This window comes from Manacus vitellinus, unplaced genomic scaffold (genome assembly GCF_001715985.3).
Source record: "Manacus vitellinus isolate BGI_N305 unplaced genomic scaffold, ASM171598v3 scaffold_3_pilon, whole genome shotgun sequence".
Lineage (NCBI taxonomy): Eukaryota > Metazoa > Chordata > Aves > Passeriformes > Pipridae > Manacus > Manacus vitellinus.
In genome coordinates this window covers 20027640-20044571 of record NW_021940535.1, presented here as the reverse complement: position 1 = coordinate 20044571, position 16932 = coordinate 20027640, and the positions used below count along the sequence as shown (strand labels likewise).

The window sequence follows — 16932 nt, the reverse complement described above, 5'->3', positions numbered from 1 at the left end:
TTCTTACATTTACTCAGCAAGGATAGCTCTTCAGAGAATTATGCAGTGAATAACGTTCATCATACTCCTTATAACTGAGGTGCCTGCATTTCTGCTGGAAAAACACTTCTATCAGTCCTACCCATTGTAAATTTTCCTGCTTTCCGTGTAATATTTTAATTTTCCTTTACACCTGTTGTCTTCATTAACATATGCAGAACAGTCTTCTATCTATCATGGAGCAGGCTGGATCATGGTATTACTAATCTCACAGAGAAACTTCAGTACTGCAATTTTCATTTACAGAATCAAGAAACATCTGTGAAAATTACTGTGGTGCTGCAGTTTGGGTGCTGGACAGAAGAGGGTGCCCTTCAGATGGCCTGAGAGAAGAAAGAAGACCTTGGCTGTGGACACTGAAAACAGCCAGAGGCTGTCAAACTCCCAGTTCAGCGAGGCTGTGGAAGCCCATGCAGCCTGCACTGTGTGGCCTGGAGAAGGGCTCGCTTGCACACTCCGAGCTGCTTGGACACTTTAATAAAGACTGCATGAACAGCAGGAGTAGTGTTTTGATGTAGCTGGAAATCCCGAGTACAGCATGCTGGGAGTGAGCGATGCTGTTATTGTTTCTGCTGCATTCAGAAGGTGGCTATAAGCTGATACATTTAATGTTGGCTATGTGCACCAGAGTCTCTGTACTGTTCAAATCAATGCTTTAGAAGATGGTCACTTAATCAAGACTGTATCTCATAAACCACCTGAGGAAATGAATGCTGTGCTTGCCTGGCTGCATGGAAATATGATTTTTGAGTCATACTGCTGGAGTTCCTGATGCGTATACTCCTACAGGGGGTAAGTTTGTTGGCTGCATTGAACAAGCAAAAATGCTTCCACACTGTAAAACACTCCCATAACATTGATTCAAGTTTAATCTATTACATGAGGTAGTTCAGAGAGCAGTTACAGCTGTGCAAAGCATTAGTCATTGTTAGAATTTGACTTCGTGTGATAACCAGGCAATAAACTCAGCTGTCAATCTCTGTAGGAATGAGCCATTGCGAGAACTTAAATATCTGCTCTGAACACTTCTATCAAATAAATCATATCTCCTGAGTGGATACTTCCACTGTTTTGACAAGGCAGAAAGAAAATGTTTTCTTTGGTTAGTTCTAGAAAGGCTAAATAGAGTTGTAATGATTGCAAACCAACTCTGTCTATACACAGGATTAATGCAAGTGTTCAGGGTGCAAAGATGTTTTTAAATCTTGATTTACAGTGTGTTTTTCAAATTAACAGAGCACTCACAGCCCTCAAATGATACTCAATGGGTCATGTTTGTTTCTCAAACATATGCCATATATTTGAAATTGAATCTAATGCTTTTAAATGAACTAATGATTAGTGTTTTTAATAAACAGCCTGAAGTCCAGTGTTAGCTGATGAACTGTGAAACAAGAAGAACATTTACAGGACATACTACAGTATATCAGCTTAGCAGAATTGAAATTTCACTTTTTCAAATGCTGCTTCAGATAGAATTGTCTTTTCAGGGTAACTTGTGTTCTCCAGTGGAATTGAACCAGGGTGCAGAATAAGCTGCTATAATTATGCAAGCCCCATCACTAAGATAATTACAAGTATTTTAATCATCCTTAATTCTTATATCACAATAAGAAAACTTTGGTCCAAACTATGTTTCATCCATAAAACTGTTTAAAGCATGAAATCTAAAGTGTGTCCGAACAAATGAAGCACAGCTTCATCTTGAATTGGTGAAAACCATAGTTACAGGTGACCAGAGTTTATAATGTAATGCTACTTTATTTTTGCTGAATGATGTAAAAATACCTGGAGACAGTGTTTTGTAGCCACATTAACACAAATACATGACATCAACTCTGAGAAGACCATTATGGGCTCTTCAAGAACAGTTACAGAAGCCAAGAGAAAAGTACTTCACCCTTGGAGAAGAAATACTGGCATGCACAGGCGTAATAGGAAGAGCGACACCCTGTCTTTTGGCCATAAACTCAGCTTCTGCTGGATCACGTTCCTTTGCCTGTTACTGTACAGTCAACACTGAAAAGACTCAGAGAAGTGTGAAGTAGTGTGATTTTCTTTGTATGTGTCACAGAAAACAAATCAGGAGATGAAAATGTAATGTTTCACTGTTTGTTTTGGTCATTTTTTTCTTTCCTAAATACCCTGAATACTGTCTTCTACTATGGAAGCAGTTGAACAAATTGAGTAAGTTTTTGCTGCTGTTTCAGAAGAATAATATAAAGCTACTTGTTTAGTCTGTGTTGTTGAGCAGAAATTACATGGCATACTGACAGCAAAATAGACTACTAATAATAACAAATATAATTTATCTCTGCTATACTTTGAGCTGGACTGAACTTTCTCTGCAAGACAGGAGAATAACTCATAAATGTATTATTCTGGAGGAATTAGAGACAAAATCAATACACTTTGCTCGTGGTGCACATCAGCGAGTTGTCATAAGAGTGATTATAAGTTCTCCATCGGTAGTCAGGGTTGGATGCTCAAGCTGCTCCAAAAGTTTCTCTTGCTTGACAAAACAAGCATGAGTTGGTACAGGCTGATGCCAGACTAGCTTTTTATTTGAAAAGCTGACAGTCAACACTATAGACTTTGTTACTCATTTGCCACTCTTGTTGTATTAATGGATTTCTTCAGTAAATGGCCAGAAGTAACCTCTATCACAGGTCCATCTGCTTTGGTCATGACTTTCCATTTACTCCTTTCAGCAGAGTAAGAAGCTCAGAAAAGTAATGTTCACATTGTCAGAGATTCGGAGGTATGGTGGAGATAGGGAGGTAATGTGGGTTGGGAGTTCAGGCTTTTAGTATAAGTGAGCTCTTGTAGACACAGTGAGAGCAGCCCTGCTGTTTTTTTGAGTGAAGGATGTAAGGGGTGGAGGAGAGTAATTGTAGTGTATGTGAATCCATAATAGACCAGGATTCACTGATTCCACTGCTTGTTGAATGACAAAGTACAAAATTACACAGAAGCAGCTGTAATGATGAGACAGGCATGAGCCCAAGCCGCAAATTCAAATCAGAAAGCAATCACAGGATCAGCAAAGGATATAGCCAGGCACAGCCATATCTGTAAATGCAACTCAGGCAAGGACTGATAGCAGGGACCTGAGCTCAAATGCAACTCCTGAGCCAAGTGCAGAGGCCCCTGATAAGATGTCTTACAGCTTTTTCTCATACTACACTTTTCAAAGCAGTCTGGTTGTATTAAAGCTGACATCAAAGAGTGGTAGCCAGACCCCTGGGTGACAGGCGAAGGGAAAAGAGACTACAGTGTTTTTGTGAATGTGCAGCCTGACAATACACAGTGGAGTAGCTTTAAGGATGGGGTTGTTGATTTGGGTTTTTTTTAATAGCGGACTTCAGTTCATAAATATGTTGTTTCTGTAGAAAAAAATGTACAAAGGGCTGAATTCTGTTATTCAAGCAACCAGTGATCCAGCTGTGGTTTCTCATATGCAGATAAAATTGGCTCGTATCATAGTAAGACTTTGAGCTTGTCTAGTAATTACCTGCCATACCTCGCTTTGTGTCTGCAGCTCCTCAGTTGGTGACCTGCTGTTTGTTAGACAAAGACCACTTGGTTATCAGAAAATCTAGCTAAAGCCACAGCAGTAAAAGCAGAATTAGAAGGTGGATGGGTTGCCTTACTCACCAAAGGCAAGCTGTTGAGGGACACCTTGAAGGAGTTGTTTGAAGTAAATGTGCTGACTGAACCCTATGGTACTTGGTGCAGATACTTGGACAGAAGCAGGGGTGTATGAGTGCCCTTGTGTAGACAAGATGGGAGTAATATATTCATAGAAGTGTTCATCATTGAATGTTACTGGAGAGAAAGGTCATTATGTAGAAAACTGGGTTTTAACACATGTGGGCTTCAAGCATTTTAATTAGACAAAGAACTAGTTTGCTACCTAAATATTTCTTTTCTGAGCTTTGTGCTTTGATCCTGCAGTACTGTAGGGAAGGAAGATCTTGGCAATAGGGGACGGCTCGTTGCATTCCATACTTGATAAAAGGCTATTACTGCTCAAGTGAGCACTAGAAGACATACAAGGAGGTCTCACAGGAATTGAATTGTTCTGGAAAAGGATTAAATATTTGAAAGATTTTACCAAATTCTTATTTTTTCTGACCTCTAGTAACCCAGCCTAATTGAAAGCTGTAGTAAAGTGATTAAAAGATGGAGTCTGCTTTGCCGTTGTCTCGAGCATGGAGCTAAAAAGCCTTGATGCCACAGCTAGGCTGCTGCGGGAGCTGAGCTACTTGCAAAAGCTCCAGGAGGCACCTAGCAAGCCATCAGAAGCAGGTAGATGAGCAAAAAAGATAAAAAGTTGTTACAATCAAGAACACGGCAAGGACTTACTCTCCCATATAAGGTAAGCCAGGCAGATCTTGCGTGGAGACTGGGGAACCGGCCAGTGGGTACTCAGGGCCCATCTCGGTACCAGGCGAACTTCGCTTGGATACTGGTGAACTGGCCGATGGACATCCAGGGGCTAGCACGGTGAGGGTATTTAAGGCTGTGCTCGGTGACTCCAGGGGCGGGTGTTTGAGGACTGCTGCAGGAGCTGCTGCCACTCTGTTACCCTGCCAGTTCTGCTTGTTTCTTGGAGGCTACAAGGCAACCATGGTAGAAGCCCAATGGAGATCTACCAGCTTGCAAGCCTGTGGCACTTCATGGTGGTGGTAACTCCTGTCCTTTGCTTTTAACAGTTACCCTTAGCTTTTCTTTCTTTTATATGTCCCTTCTTTCTCTCTGTTCCTTTGTGTTACAAAATAAGTTGTCATTTTGGGATCCAGCATCTGGGCTCATTTGGGCCTTAATCTCACTTACGGGAATGTTTTAGAACCTGATTCCCCTATGCATCCAAGTGGATTGAACATGAGCTTTTTTGAAGGTTGGAAAGAAATGTTATTTTTAAAAAATAATAAATAATTATCTGCAACCTTACATTGGCTCACCAACCACAAACATTTTTATTTATTACTCTGAATGTATTCAAGCTGCTCGAAGAAATGAAGAAAGTGCTGGATAGTTATATTACCGTCAGTAGGAGTCTTCAGTTTCATTGTCATTATGATTTAAACTGTCAGTAAAACAGAGCAGTTATATTGAATGTGAAATGAGGCTTATGAGAATGCATGTCTGTGCCTTGTGTTATACTCACTGGTTCATGTTTCTCTCATTGTATTAGGTTACTCCACCCCCTCACCTCTCGTGGATCAGCAATAATATGATTAGCATGTTGGCAGAGGGGATTTTCAGAGAAAAACAGAATGTCTTTTTTTTGAATGGTGATAGATTAGAATTTCTCTCAAATGCGGAGGCATTCTTAAGTTATTTAGTGTCACATAAAGCTAATAAAATTTTATAGAAGACAGATGCAAACCTATATAGTTAAATAATTGGTTTTTAGGGCTGCTTCAGTGGCAGGTGTTTACCTTAGTTCCGTCACAAACTGTTATCCTGTGCCCATCACTCCACTGCGTTACTCTTAGAAGGAGCTCAATAATATTGAACCAGTTACAGTTGCAATGAATATATCATTTCCCATGAGTAATTAATTCTGCCCTTACTGTGTTTCTCTCGCTTTGGTTTGAATTTTTCCAGGTTCAGTTTCCATTACATTGCTGTCTTCAAGTTTGTCCCCCCACTACGGATTTGTGGGGGTCTACAATCGGGTGCATCTGCCTTAGATTTCTGCTTCATTCCTGTGTCTGTGCCCAGTCGTGCACACTGCACACATGTTGCTTCAGTCCCAGCTTGTCTTTTGCATCAAAGCAGCTGGTTCTCTGTAGGAGAAAACTTGGATGTGTCTGGAGGCTCTACCTCTTGCTGTTCCAGATGGCAGTAGAGACTGCACTCGATTTGGCTCCTTGCTCTCTCTCACTTCCCAGCCCTCCACTGCTATCCCAACATCATCTCAACCCCTACATGCCCTCATTGTTAAAGCACATGCCCTCAGCATCATGTTACAATAACACTGTCCTTACCTTTTTTTTTTTTTTTGGCACTTGGAATGGAAAAAGATGGGGGTTAAAAAAAAAAAGATGGTTTAGGATGGCAAGGACAACAGGGGAGACCTGAAATGGGGCCTGTGTACATGAGACACTGCCGTTGTTCGGGCCAAGCATTCTGCGCGAGTGGCTCTGCACCCCTGGCTGGGAGGCTGCCGGGGACTGCGCGCCTGGAGGAGTGGATGTTGCCTTTGCATCAAATGCCCTTCTGTGACAACGAAACATTTCTACTGATATAAATGGGCTGCTTTAAATGCGTTTAAAAGTTGATGTGGCCACAACGTAGTCAGTGGAGGAAAGGGTTTTTTGCAGTTGTGTTGTCACAGCGAGCTGGAACATGCACAGGGCAATGAGGGCTGTGCAGGTGAGGACAGATCTTGCCCCTACCTTCTGTCTGGCTGTTTTTGTATGATGCTGTTTGGATCAGTAAAAAGGAAGAGTTTTTCACCCTGTATTTCATCTAGATGTGTTTAGCAGTGAACAAAGAATTTTTTTAAAAGAGAAAATTGTGATTTCCTGTCTATCATTTCTTCTCCCTCTTAATGAAAGGTGCCCTTGAGTGAACAGAAGTGTGACAAGGACGTACCTTGAGTGACAAACATTGAGCTCTGACGTCAGGATGGACTGTCCTATGTTTCTAATTAATGACTTTCCTCTGCTTACAAGTTCTGAAAAGTATGTATTTCCTGAACTGATTTTTTTACAATTGTGTTTAAATTTGTGAACAGTGACTCCATTACTGAAAAATTATAGCTATGCTCATCATCTGTAAGGCTGTTTAACTAGAAAAGCATGCTGCATCAGGTAGAGATGAATGCTGTGATTACTTTTATAAGATAATGGAGCCCTGAGTTTTTTGAGCTGTGTTTGTACATTAACCTGAAATGAACTTTCTTGCTCAGTGGTTTCATTTGTATCATCATTTTCAGTCACTAAACCATAAAAAAACACATACTCCAATTCCCTGATCAGTTTTAAGCACTTCCTGAATTAGAAAAAGATTTCATGACTGCTGCTTAACTGAGTAATATCTGCCTTAATTTAAAGTATTGGCATGTTTTATGTATTAACTATTAAGACCTGAGTCAATCGTGATGCTTTTTGATATATTTTCAGTTTTTTCTTCCATGACTCTTTTGCTTTTCTCTGTTATCTGCACGGTCACTCTCAGCCCTGGCAAATTGCTGTCCCTCTTAAGTCTTGATCAACACATAGCTATACCAACATGAGAAGAATGGAAGGTGGTAGGGTTACAACTTCTTTTCCAGTAGAGCTACATGGTGCAATTCCTCGCACACCATTTATGGACAGACTAACTGCTACAGCTTATTCTGCTGTGAGGGGATAAACTATTACAAGGTGAGCACCTTTTAAATCATGCACCAGGGATAGCACAAGCTACTCATACTCTTCTGACTTCTGCAGAATAAAATAGTCTAATTTTGGTGTGTAAACACGTTCTCCTAAGCCAAAAGCTTAAAATCTGATCCCTTGGGTCACTGTGTTTCTCTACTGCTTTCCTTCACCCCTATTTCAGGCCACATATACGAAGTATGTAGATCACGGCATGCCGCGTATCGGGTGTCTCTGACAGCTGGCAACACATTTGCAGTACATGCATAGCACCAATATTTCCAAATGCAAGAGGGAGCACAAAGACTTCAAAGGTTTCATAACGTTTGCTCACAAATTATGCTTTTTCTCCAGGTGGTTTTCTGTGTGTTTTAAAGTTTGAAAAAAATATTCCTTGTTTTCAAACTGAACACAAGATACTGCACTGACCATATACCAGTGCTTTCTGAAGTCCCGAAGGGCACTCTGGGAACAACAACAGTTTTTGTTCCCAACAGCTCTACATATATATATACATGTATATATATATATATAGTTTTTATTTTAATATTATATATAATTTGTTGTGCTATTATGCAGATTTGGGTGGGTTTTGTGTTTTTTTGGTTGGTTGGTGGATTGGGGGTTTTTTTGTTTTGTTCAGAAGAGGTAGCTAGAGCCAAAGCAAGTAAACCTGACATGATAAAATCTGGAAACTATATAGCTAAGGTACTTCCAGTTCCTTTTATCGAAAACAGTGCCTGTGCTTCCTTATATTTCACTATTGTGTAGTAACATATTTCGTCATATTGCAAGTTATTTTTCAATGTTTTCAACTGTTGTTTTGTGTACCTTTTTAAAGTGACATCATTTCAACTATTTATATGATGTTTTCTCTGATGGCAGTAAATGGAAATCTCAGCTGAGTTTCTATCTTCAGTATGCTAATTTCTACACAGTCTACAAGCAGACTGCACCTCCAGAATAAACTTCAGTGGTGGCAGACACATTGTCTTCAGCACTGGGTAGCAGATCACTGTAATAAACTGCTTTATACATAAACTCATTTATACATATATTGATCTGAAAAGAAAAGAACAACCAAATAAACCTGGCTGGACATAGATGAAATGTGGAGTCTGATTTACTAAATTATTTGTGAAGTCCTAGAGATATTGTCATAGAATGACCAGAAGAGCATTACCCAGCTCCAACTTGATAATTAAAGGATCAGGTTGCAATTTTATCCGCATTTTGAAGGAAAAAGGACAGAGATTCATAAGGTGTTGCATTAAAAGACAGGAAAGTGTATAGTTGAAGCAGAGACAAGCTGGTAGCAGGGAAAATGCTGGGCTACTAAAGCAAAACAAGCATGGATTTGTTGAGACAGGCTGCAAAAAAAATCCAACTCCATTTGTTGCACACCAACAGCAGACTGCTGCTGTTTAGCAGACTGTCCAGACAATTAAAGGAAGATTTTCAGTCCACTTGACAGCTGGTTTTTAAAAGGAAGAGGGCAGGGGAATCCCTCGTGATGCTTGATATACTCCTCTGTAAGGATGAGTAGCAGTTCCATCTTGCCACACCACTTCAAAGGAAAAGCAGGGATGGAGTGACCTACTGTCATAGGTTCACTTGTTCTAAAAAAACAGGCAGGGAACTTTTCTTTCCTCTGCATTGCTGTAAAGGGGGGATGTCGAACAGGGGAGGGTAGTTTTGCCTTGGGTGATTGACCCACACAAAAGAACTAACCAGCAGATCCACATTCCAAGCTGATGGCCCTCTGAAGACTGTGGGGAGGGGTGATGAGTTTTGGGGTTTTTTTCTCTCTCTCCTCGGAAATGGGAGTGTAATGGGTTTGTTACCCTCTCTGAGAGGGAAACAGAACTAGGATAGATCACCTGGTGTATATTTTACCAGTAAGATATTCCATACGATGTTACGTCAGCTCAGATATAAAAGACGGGAAGGAAGTAAGGGTTTTCTTCTCTTCCAGGTAGGTGCGTGGTGGTGGATGGGCTGCTTCTTCGGGGGAGAAGAGTGTTCGTTGTGAGGAAGTAATCTTTGTTGTTAGTTCTTCTCTGTGTGTATAGTTTTATAAGTTTTTTTTTCTCTCTGTGTACATATAAAGCCGTTTTTCTTGGCAGTTACGGTTTTCATAGTTTTTCCCTTCTTCTCCCCCTTTCCTCCTCCCCTTTCCCTCCCGAGGGAGGTTGGGCGCAGGCCCAGTTAATACCTGGCATTCAGCCAAGGTAAACATTAACAGGGAGGCACTCCACTTTTGCCCTGATGGAGAGAGGGTGTGTGTTGGAGGGGTCCGAGGTTCACTTTGTTTTCGACCTGGTCATCTGGCTGCTTTCTGGCCCCAGGTTTGCCTCTGCTTTCCTGCGCCCTGTGCTGCCCCCAGCCCAGACCTGCTCAGACTTTGTCGGAGAGGCTTGACCCACCTGCAGAGGAACCTTTTGGGGAGGAGGTCGCCCTTTCCCTCCTCCACTCCCGTGTTTGGCAGCAGCGTGTGCCCATCAACAAAGAGGGGGAAATCCTGGCCACAGCCAGCCTCAGACAGCGTGAGTTTCGTGGGAAGAACCCCCTCTTCCCCCTTTTTCCTTTTCCCCTTCTCGATGGGGAGGAGATCTCCATTTTCAGCTTCTCTCGCATTTTGGGGCCCCACGCGGTGACCACCAGAGCCCAACCTGCTGACCAACACCGAGCAACTGAGGGCTCTGCACCTCCAGTGATCCAACAGCACCACCTGCCAATCATGGTTAGAATTGCTCCAAAAGGCAGAAAGTACTGAACTGTTTCCTTTTTGAAGGGGATTTTTGGGTACAGGATTATTGTTTGGTTGGTTTTGTGTTCTTTTGTTGTTCTGCCAATACACAGGTATCGTTTAACAAAGGGCTGTTATTTTTTATTTCTCCATACTTCCTCAGCTGGGGCCTCCAGTACGCTGGAGTCCCCATCATCAGGCATATCTCCACTGGGATGCAGGGACAGCCTCAATACACAGTGTCAGGATTGTGGTCCAGATAAATGGTCCCTGGCCAGGCACAGGTGTAGCTGGGACACCTCAGGCAGGAACCGAGGGCAAGAGCTTCAGCTTAAAAGCAGCATCCTGTGAAGCAGGATAGCCCTTGCTGACCTCTGTTCTCTTTCTCTCAAGGCCACCAGCAGCCTTTCTCAAATCTGGCCCTGAGCCTGTGAGGCTGAACACCCAGGAGCTCTTGGGTACTCTGCAGACCTTGTTTCATCTGTTTGATCAGGGACATTGGCCATCTGCCACTGCCCCTTATTTTCATTCCCTCCTCCTTTTTGTGGTCTGCGGAGGTCAATAAGCTATCACAATCCCAGGGGAGGCAGAAAACTGGAATCCTTTATTGGGTTCACAACTTCATATTTAAAGGGTTCATTGTGGCTGTTGAAGATGATGAATGGGAAAGATTCAGAAAATGGTGTGAACTGTATGAAAGTTACTGAGGGAGCACCAAGGACATCAGTGGCCTCGAGTTTTGCTACCTATATCCTCATTGGAAATAGACTTTATTACTACAGACTACAGACTTTGTTAATGCATGTTATATATTACCTTGTACCCCAGTTACAGTCATTTTCAACATGTTCGGACTCGTTTTTCCCCTCATGTTCTTGTCCCTTGCTCTGATTGGCCGCAGTTTGCCACCGTGCTCAAAGCCCTGTGATTAGCTAGTGCTAACATCATTTTCCCTCATCGTTGGTTCATTCCCTTGTCTGTCCCATGCTCCACTCATGTTCCAGTGCCTTCCACCCCGAACCCTATAAAAGCCAGTGTAGTCCCTTAATGAAGGCAATAACTCCAGACCTTCCACCTTGTCTGAACCCCTGTATGCTGTCGTGTTCCTACTTCCACCCCGGGCGTGGCAGTTCATGGTTTACATATTCAACAGGGGGCTTGCATATTCATTCTATTACAATTGAGGACTTTCCAGAGGTGAGGTAAGGGAAAAACCAGGTTTGACAAATCTTGGGGTCTTAGGAATTGCCTCATGGGAAAAACCCACTTTAACTTGGGGGATTTTACAGGGGGGACAGGTAACACAAAAGGAGAGATAAAACACCATGGGTCTTCTGTATAGGTTGATCAAATCAGGGTATGGTCTCTCTGGCTTGGGCAGGGCATGTGATAACATCATGCAAGGAGTCTCTTCCATCATGCTGGAGGAGGCAGGAAGAATCCACAGTGATGAAGTTACTAAAAAGGGGTTTTCCCCAGCTTCTGTGACTCAGGGTTTTCTGTTTAGCAGTTTCTTTTCTCATATCTAAAATTTGGAATCCAACAGTGGTCTTCAGAACTGCCACATCTACTCTATGCTATCACTAAATTGGGTTCAAGGCAAGTAACACTTTCTTGGCTACAAGGTCAGCTTTTCCCTAGACCTTTGCTTGATAGCTTGTGTGGGCAGGTGGTTCTTTGAGCTTCCAGTACTATACGAATAACAATGCTTTCTGCTGAAAATACAGCATGTATTTACAACGTAGACTGCTGATAAATCTTTGAGGAAATTCTGGCTACAAATTAGGCACATTCTGCTTTGCCACAGGCTACACTTTATTGGACATGAATTTAAGTAGTTTGCAGATGAGTACAGCTGAACTGTACGAATACTGGTTGACTTAACAATCTTACAGTTTGGTGGGATTGTCAAAATAAGAAACAAACTATTAAAGACTTGTGAACTTAAACTCTGAATCATATTTAGGGTTGCCAAATTAGAGAACAGAACAAGTTTTTCAGTAGATACAATTTTCAGTACATACAATTCATTCAACCTTTGGATTCATAAACCAAATATGATCATATAATTGGAAACTGATATCATAAGTGTTGGAGATTCACAGAAAGACAAAGAGACAGGGAGATGGAGCAAACAACCACTGTGATTACGCTCTTGGATTGTGCCATTTCCTTGTGAAAAATGACACTCTGCATGTCTCCTGCAGAAAATTATATTTGAAAAAGCAGTCCAACCACAAGAATTAGCCAATGTTACACGATTGCTTTTTCTTTTTACATCAGAAGGATGCAGATTGTAGAGGAAGACTGCATTATTTAAATACCAGGAAGGTAGGAGACAAGGGCTTTGATTCAAGTATTTTGTATGAGAAAGTCTCAGGCAACCGGCACAGGATGGAGCAGCCTTAACAGCAAGACATAACTGTTCCTGAATGCAGCAGCAGTGGAATTATTGCCACCTGACAAAGCTGGTGTTGATGCTTAAAGGCAGCATCTGTAGGCTCAGGCAGCATTTCAAAGCAGCTCAAATACCATCAGCTAATACATCCACCAGCATGTGAAAGTCTGAATTATATTAATGTTGTTGGCTAGCAATTCTGTGTTTGGGAAAGGAATTTATGAGTAACTGTCTCCCCAAGGGGTTTTCCCATAAACCCTGGGGCTTTGCTATAAACCCCTTTGCTGTAAACCTCTTGGGAACACATTTTATTCAGAATTTCACATGGAGGACTAGAACTTAAACTACGAAAGAACAGATCTCTTTCATTTGCTCTTTCTTTAAAACATCATAACAGATCCTGTACAAAGACAAGTCTAGGCAAGATGGGATTTAGAGTCTTACACTCTCAATGTAATTTAAATGCTTTTGAAAATCCTACTTATTGTGAAATTTATTTATTAAGGGGTATCAGAAAGCTTGATAAAATGAACAAGGCTTAAACTAACTGCTTTGGGGGGTATCGCAGTAACTTTCATTTTGCACAGTAGCAGGTATTTGTTGAGTCAGAGAGAACAACATTGCCGAGGTGACAGCCTCCACGGCAGGTGGAAGGTCACGTTCCCGTGTCCACCCTCTTCCACCATGGATATACATGAATCTTCAGAGAAGATCAACATCTGTCTACAGGCTGAGAATAGATACTTATTTCCAACTTCTTTCGGTAGTGTTTAAAACAGGCTTTCCTCCAGATAACTAGGCTACTACACTTACTATGACATGTACACATTTTCACCAGTACTATTTGTGAATACCATTGGAAATACTGGATTACTTGGAATTTCAGCGCTGCGCGTGACAAGAGATTAGGTGTATAGGTGGTAGATTATGCAGTTCTTTATATCTATTAAAGATGACTTACCCCTCATGTATTTTGCACTATAAAAATACTAATGGGCACAGATAAAAACATGATTAGCAATTACAAATAACATTTTCAAAATCAAATAACCCCCTCATCTATTAAATCAATAAGCAGTCATTTGATTCATTTGATTCTGAGGATTAATTCTGTAAGCCAGCTTACTGTTCTGATCTGATCTGTAGAGAAAAAGGAAACTCGAATGCTATATTAAGATATGTTCCACTCTGAGCAATAAAGTTGAGTGCATCAGAAAATCAAGTTTGACCTGAGGTTGATCTATTAGGTTATACTGATTGCAAAAAATTACTATTTAATTTAGGAAGCAAATTCTACAGATTCTAATAATTCTTTAATTGAAATTTAAATGAATACAAAATATCTGAGAAGCAGGAAAATTAATCAAAAGTCTTCTTGGCATATGAGGGGAAACAGCCTTGTTCAGTAAAGATCTTTCCTTTAAATTATGGGATAACATTTGCAATTACTATAAAAGTTTTGGCCAGACATTTGTTTTTAAAAGGGCTATTTGTCCTTAAACTGAGACGTGAGAGCAGCTCTGTTTTTAGAAAATATCCTCTGAATGAATGAGGTGAGTTATTCCAGCAGACAGAGAGCAGATGCACTGCAGATGAAATCATTGCCCTGCAGAAAAACTAAGGAATGTTAAGTGGTACATAACGCATTGTCCTGGGAGTTGTACAGTGTGAGTGGGCTCTTGCATTACTCATAACTTCTCAGGATTTGTCCACTCTGGTTGTGCACATTGATGGTGTCCTGCTAGGAAGACTTAAATGCAAAAAGTTTCAGGTGAGTGAGCATCTAACTTTGGATAAGCATTTATATTACTGAAATCAAACATGTAAATATTAAAAAACTTTTTCCAAAATACATTTGCATTTTTTTTGGTTATAGTATTTAGAGGTGAAAATATAATGCAAATTCTATATTCCTTTAAAGTGCTTAGTGAGTCCTTAACTGTGAAGTATTGTATTCTAGGAGTGACCTCTGCCCAGTGAAAGCTGTTTCCTGTTGTCTTTCTGGCACTGTGATGGCTCTTCTATGTGCTGCCAAGGCTTTATGTTCAGTCAAGATATGTGAGTATTGAAAATTGTCTTGGTATTTTCCTATTCAAAAAATAACTGTAGGTAAGTCAATAATAGGTTGATTAGCTTTCTCTGGAGATGTACCTTTTTAGTGTCTACTTATTGATTTCTTCTTCTAGCTACAGCACAATAAAATAAAATGACAGAAACAATATACCTAATTTGGTGATTCTCACTTAGGCAGCAGGAATTAATTTTTCCTCTCCGTCATGAAAATCAGATGGTACAAGAAGGATGTTCAAATTTTAGAATTACCCCTTATGTCTGTCCTGACGCCTTTCACTTTCATTTGTCTGTGTATTCATTTTATCACTGGGCAACATGGGGGGGGAAAATCAATCCACTTAGAATCTTTTTTTCATACAGTCCCGTTACTTCAGCTTTATCTTGCTGATCATGCCTGCGCTTGGTTGTTGTGTACAGACTTTCTATGTTTCTCCCATTATATTGTCATCTCATTAAAAGTGAAAAAACCCCAAAAGTGAAACTCGGACAAGAAGAGGTGCCTTGCATCCCCTCCAAGTCTTCAGTTAGTCTACCAAGTAACTTCTTTTCCTGACAACACCTGAAAGACATTTTGACTGCTATGTGGCTCATGCTTTGCTATGTACCACCCTAAGAAATAGCAAAGTAATCCAGAGATGAATTTTTCCTACAGTCACTTACACTGACAATCTCAGTTCCTGGCTGTAGGGACCACCTATGAGAAATTGTATTTTCCCCATCCTCACTTGGGAAGGTGCTTGTGGGCAAAACAGCTGGCTGACTGGGCACTGGTTTCCTGGGAAGAGGGCATGTGAGGCCTGGGAGCCCTTGCTGGGCTTATCCTCCTTCGAGGTAGTGTCTTTTAGGTCTCTCCAACAGCAGTCAGACCTGTGGGGAGGCTTGCTGGGGAACACCATATGGGAAGTGTGGGGAGGAAAATGGAAAGACTCTAACCCTTCTGAGCTGCACCTTTAGTAGCCTACCATAATGTTTTCTGGTTTATGTTATTGTACTAGTTTATTCCTTTTTCCCTTTTCTTCCCAGCTTGATGGACTTTCAAGGTGCTATTTTTCCACCAAATTAATTTTTTTCCATTTTTTCCAACTGGTTTTGTTTATATGAAGTCCCTTCTGGTCTCATCCAGGTTCACTTCATAGCAAGGGCATCAGTGTGCTTCCTGAATGCATCTCAAATGCTTCCTGAACAAGTGGCAGCATCTTATTTCTCAACCCTGCATCATTTCTTAACTTCACTTTTTCTCTCTTTACGATGTAAAATGCATTTGTGGCTTTTCCTTAGTTCCCAGAAATCCCAGAATTTCCTGTCCTTTTCTCCTGATTGATGCAGCTTGTAAACTGGTTAAAGACTTCTGGTCATTCCAAATTTATTCCAGTATAAGCAATATCAAAGTCAAACCTCGCTGCTCACTTGGCTCATGATTTTCTCTTCTTCACCTTTTTTGTTTATATAATTTATAAGCAGCAGTAGATTCAAGTTCTTTGAAGGAAAAAGCATTTCCTTATATGTATTTGTACAATTTCTAGCATAAAGCTAGGCTTAGGGTCTCTGGGTAGTGCCTACAGTATTATGTAATATGCTGCAAAAACAATAAAAATACAGTAAAAATAAAACATGACTGGTATTGAATACAACTGATACACTAGGGCAGAAAAGTTTTTTTTAATTTATGAACAAGGTTTTGGAGAGTCTTGTTTTGATCTCTGTTTGCTGACCTAGGTAAAGATGTATATTCGGCTTTAAAACTGGGTCAGCAGACCTACATTTCTACCTGTCACACCTACCTCATCTCCTCCCTTTTGCAACTGAGCATTTCCATGTCATATACCCTCTATCTCTGCTCAGCACCTATCTATCTCTCTATCCATCTATCTCTCTATCCATCTATCTATCTACCTAAGCGCGGAAAACATTTTTCCTATTTTTTCCCCTCTTCTCTTGGAGCATTTAATGTAAAAGTTTGGCAGAGTCTTGCCCAACTTACCTGAAGGCATACAAAACGAACAATTGAAAAGTGGAGAAATATAAATCATAGTTTCAGTTATCTTGCTTATTTATACTGACTGAACTGAGTTGAGGGTAATTCTGCAGTAGATCAGGTTGGGAATTTGACAGTAGAGATTGTGACTGCTGTTACACTGCTCAGAGTTTTGCTTGGTCTTTTGGGTTTGATGTAGAGTTTCAAAACTTTTCAAAAGTTATTGTTCTCTTCTACCTTCCTCAGTATGAGTTTAACTTAGTTCTTTTTTGTAGCACTAGTCATCCACATTGCTGTTTTATTGTTGTTGTTTGGGTTTTTT

At 40.8% G+C, this 16932-nt stretch overlaps 1 long non-coding RNA gene across 1 annotated transcript; it reads left to right on the top strand.

Moving 5' to 3' along the window:
• The first annotated feature begins 6187 nt into the window (after nucleotides 1–6187).
• On the top strand, nucleotides 6188–9449 carry LOC108640209. The gene is made up of 3 exons (XR_001920995.2): nucleotides 6188–6426; nucleotides 6612–6737; nucleotides 9391–9449. It is a non-coding gene; the product is annotated as an uncharacterized LOC108640209 (long non-coding RNA).
• Nucleotides 9450–16932: the final 7483 nt, after the last annotated feature.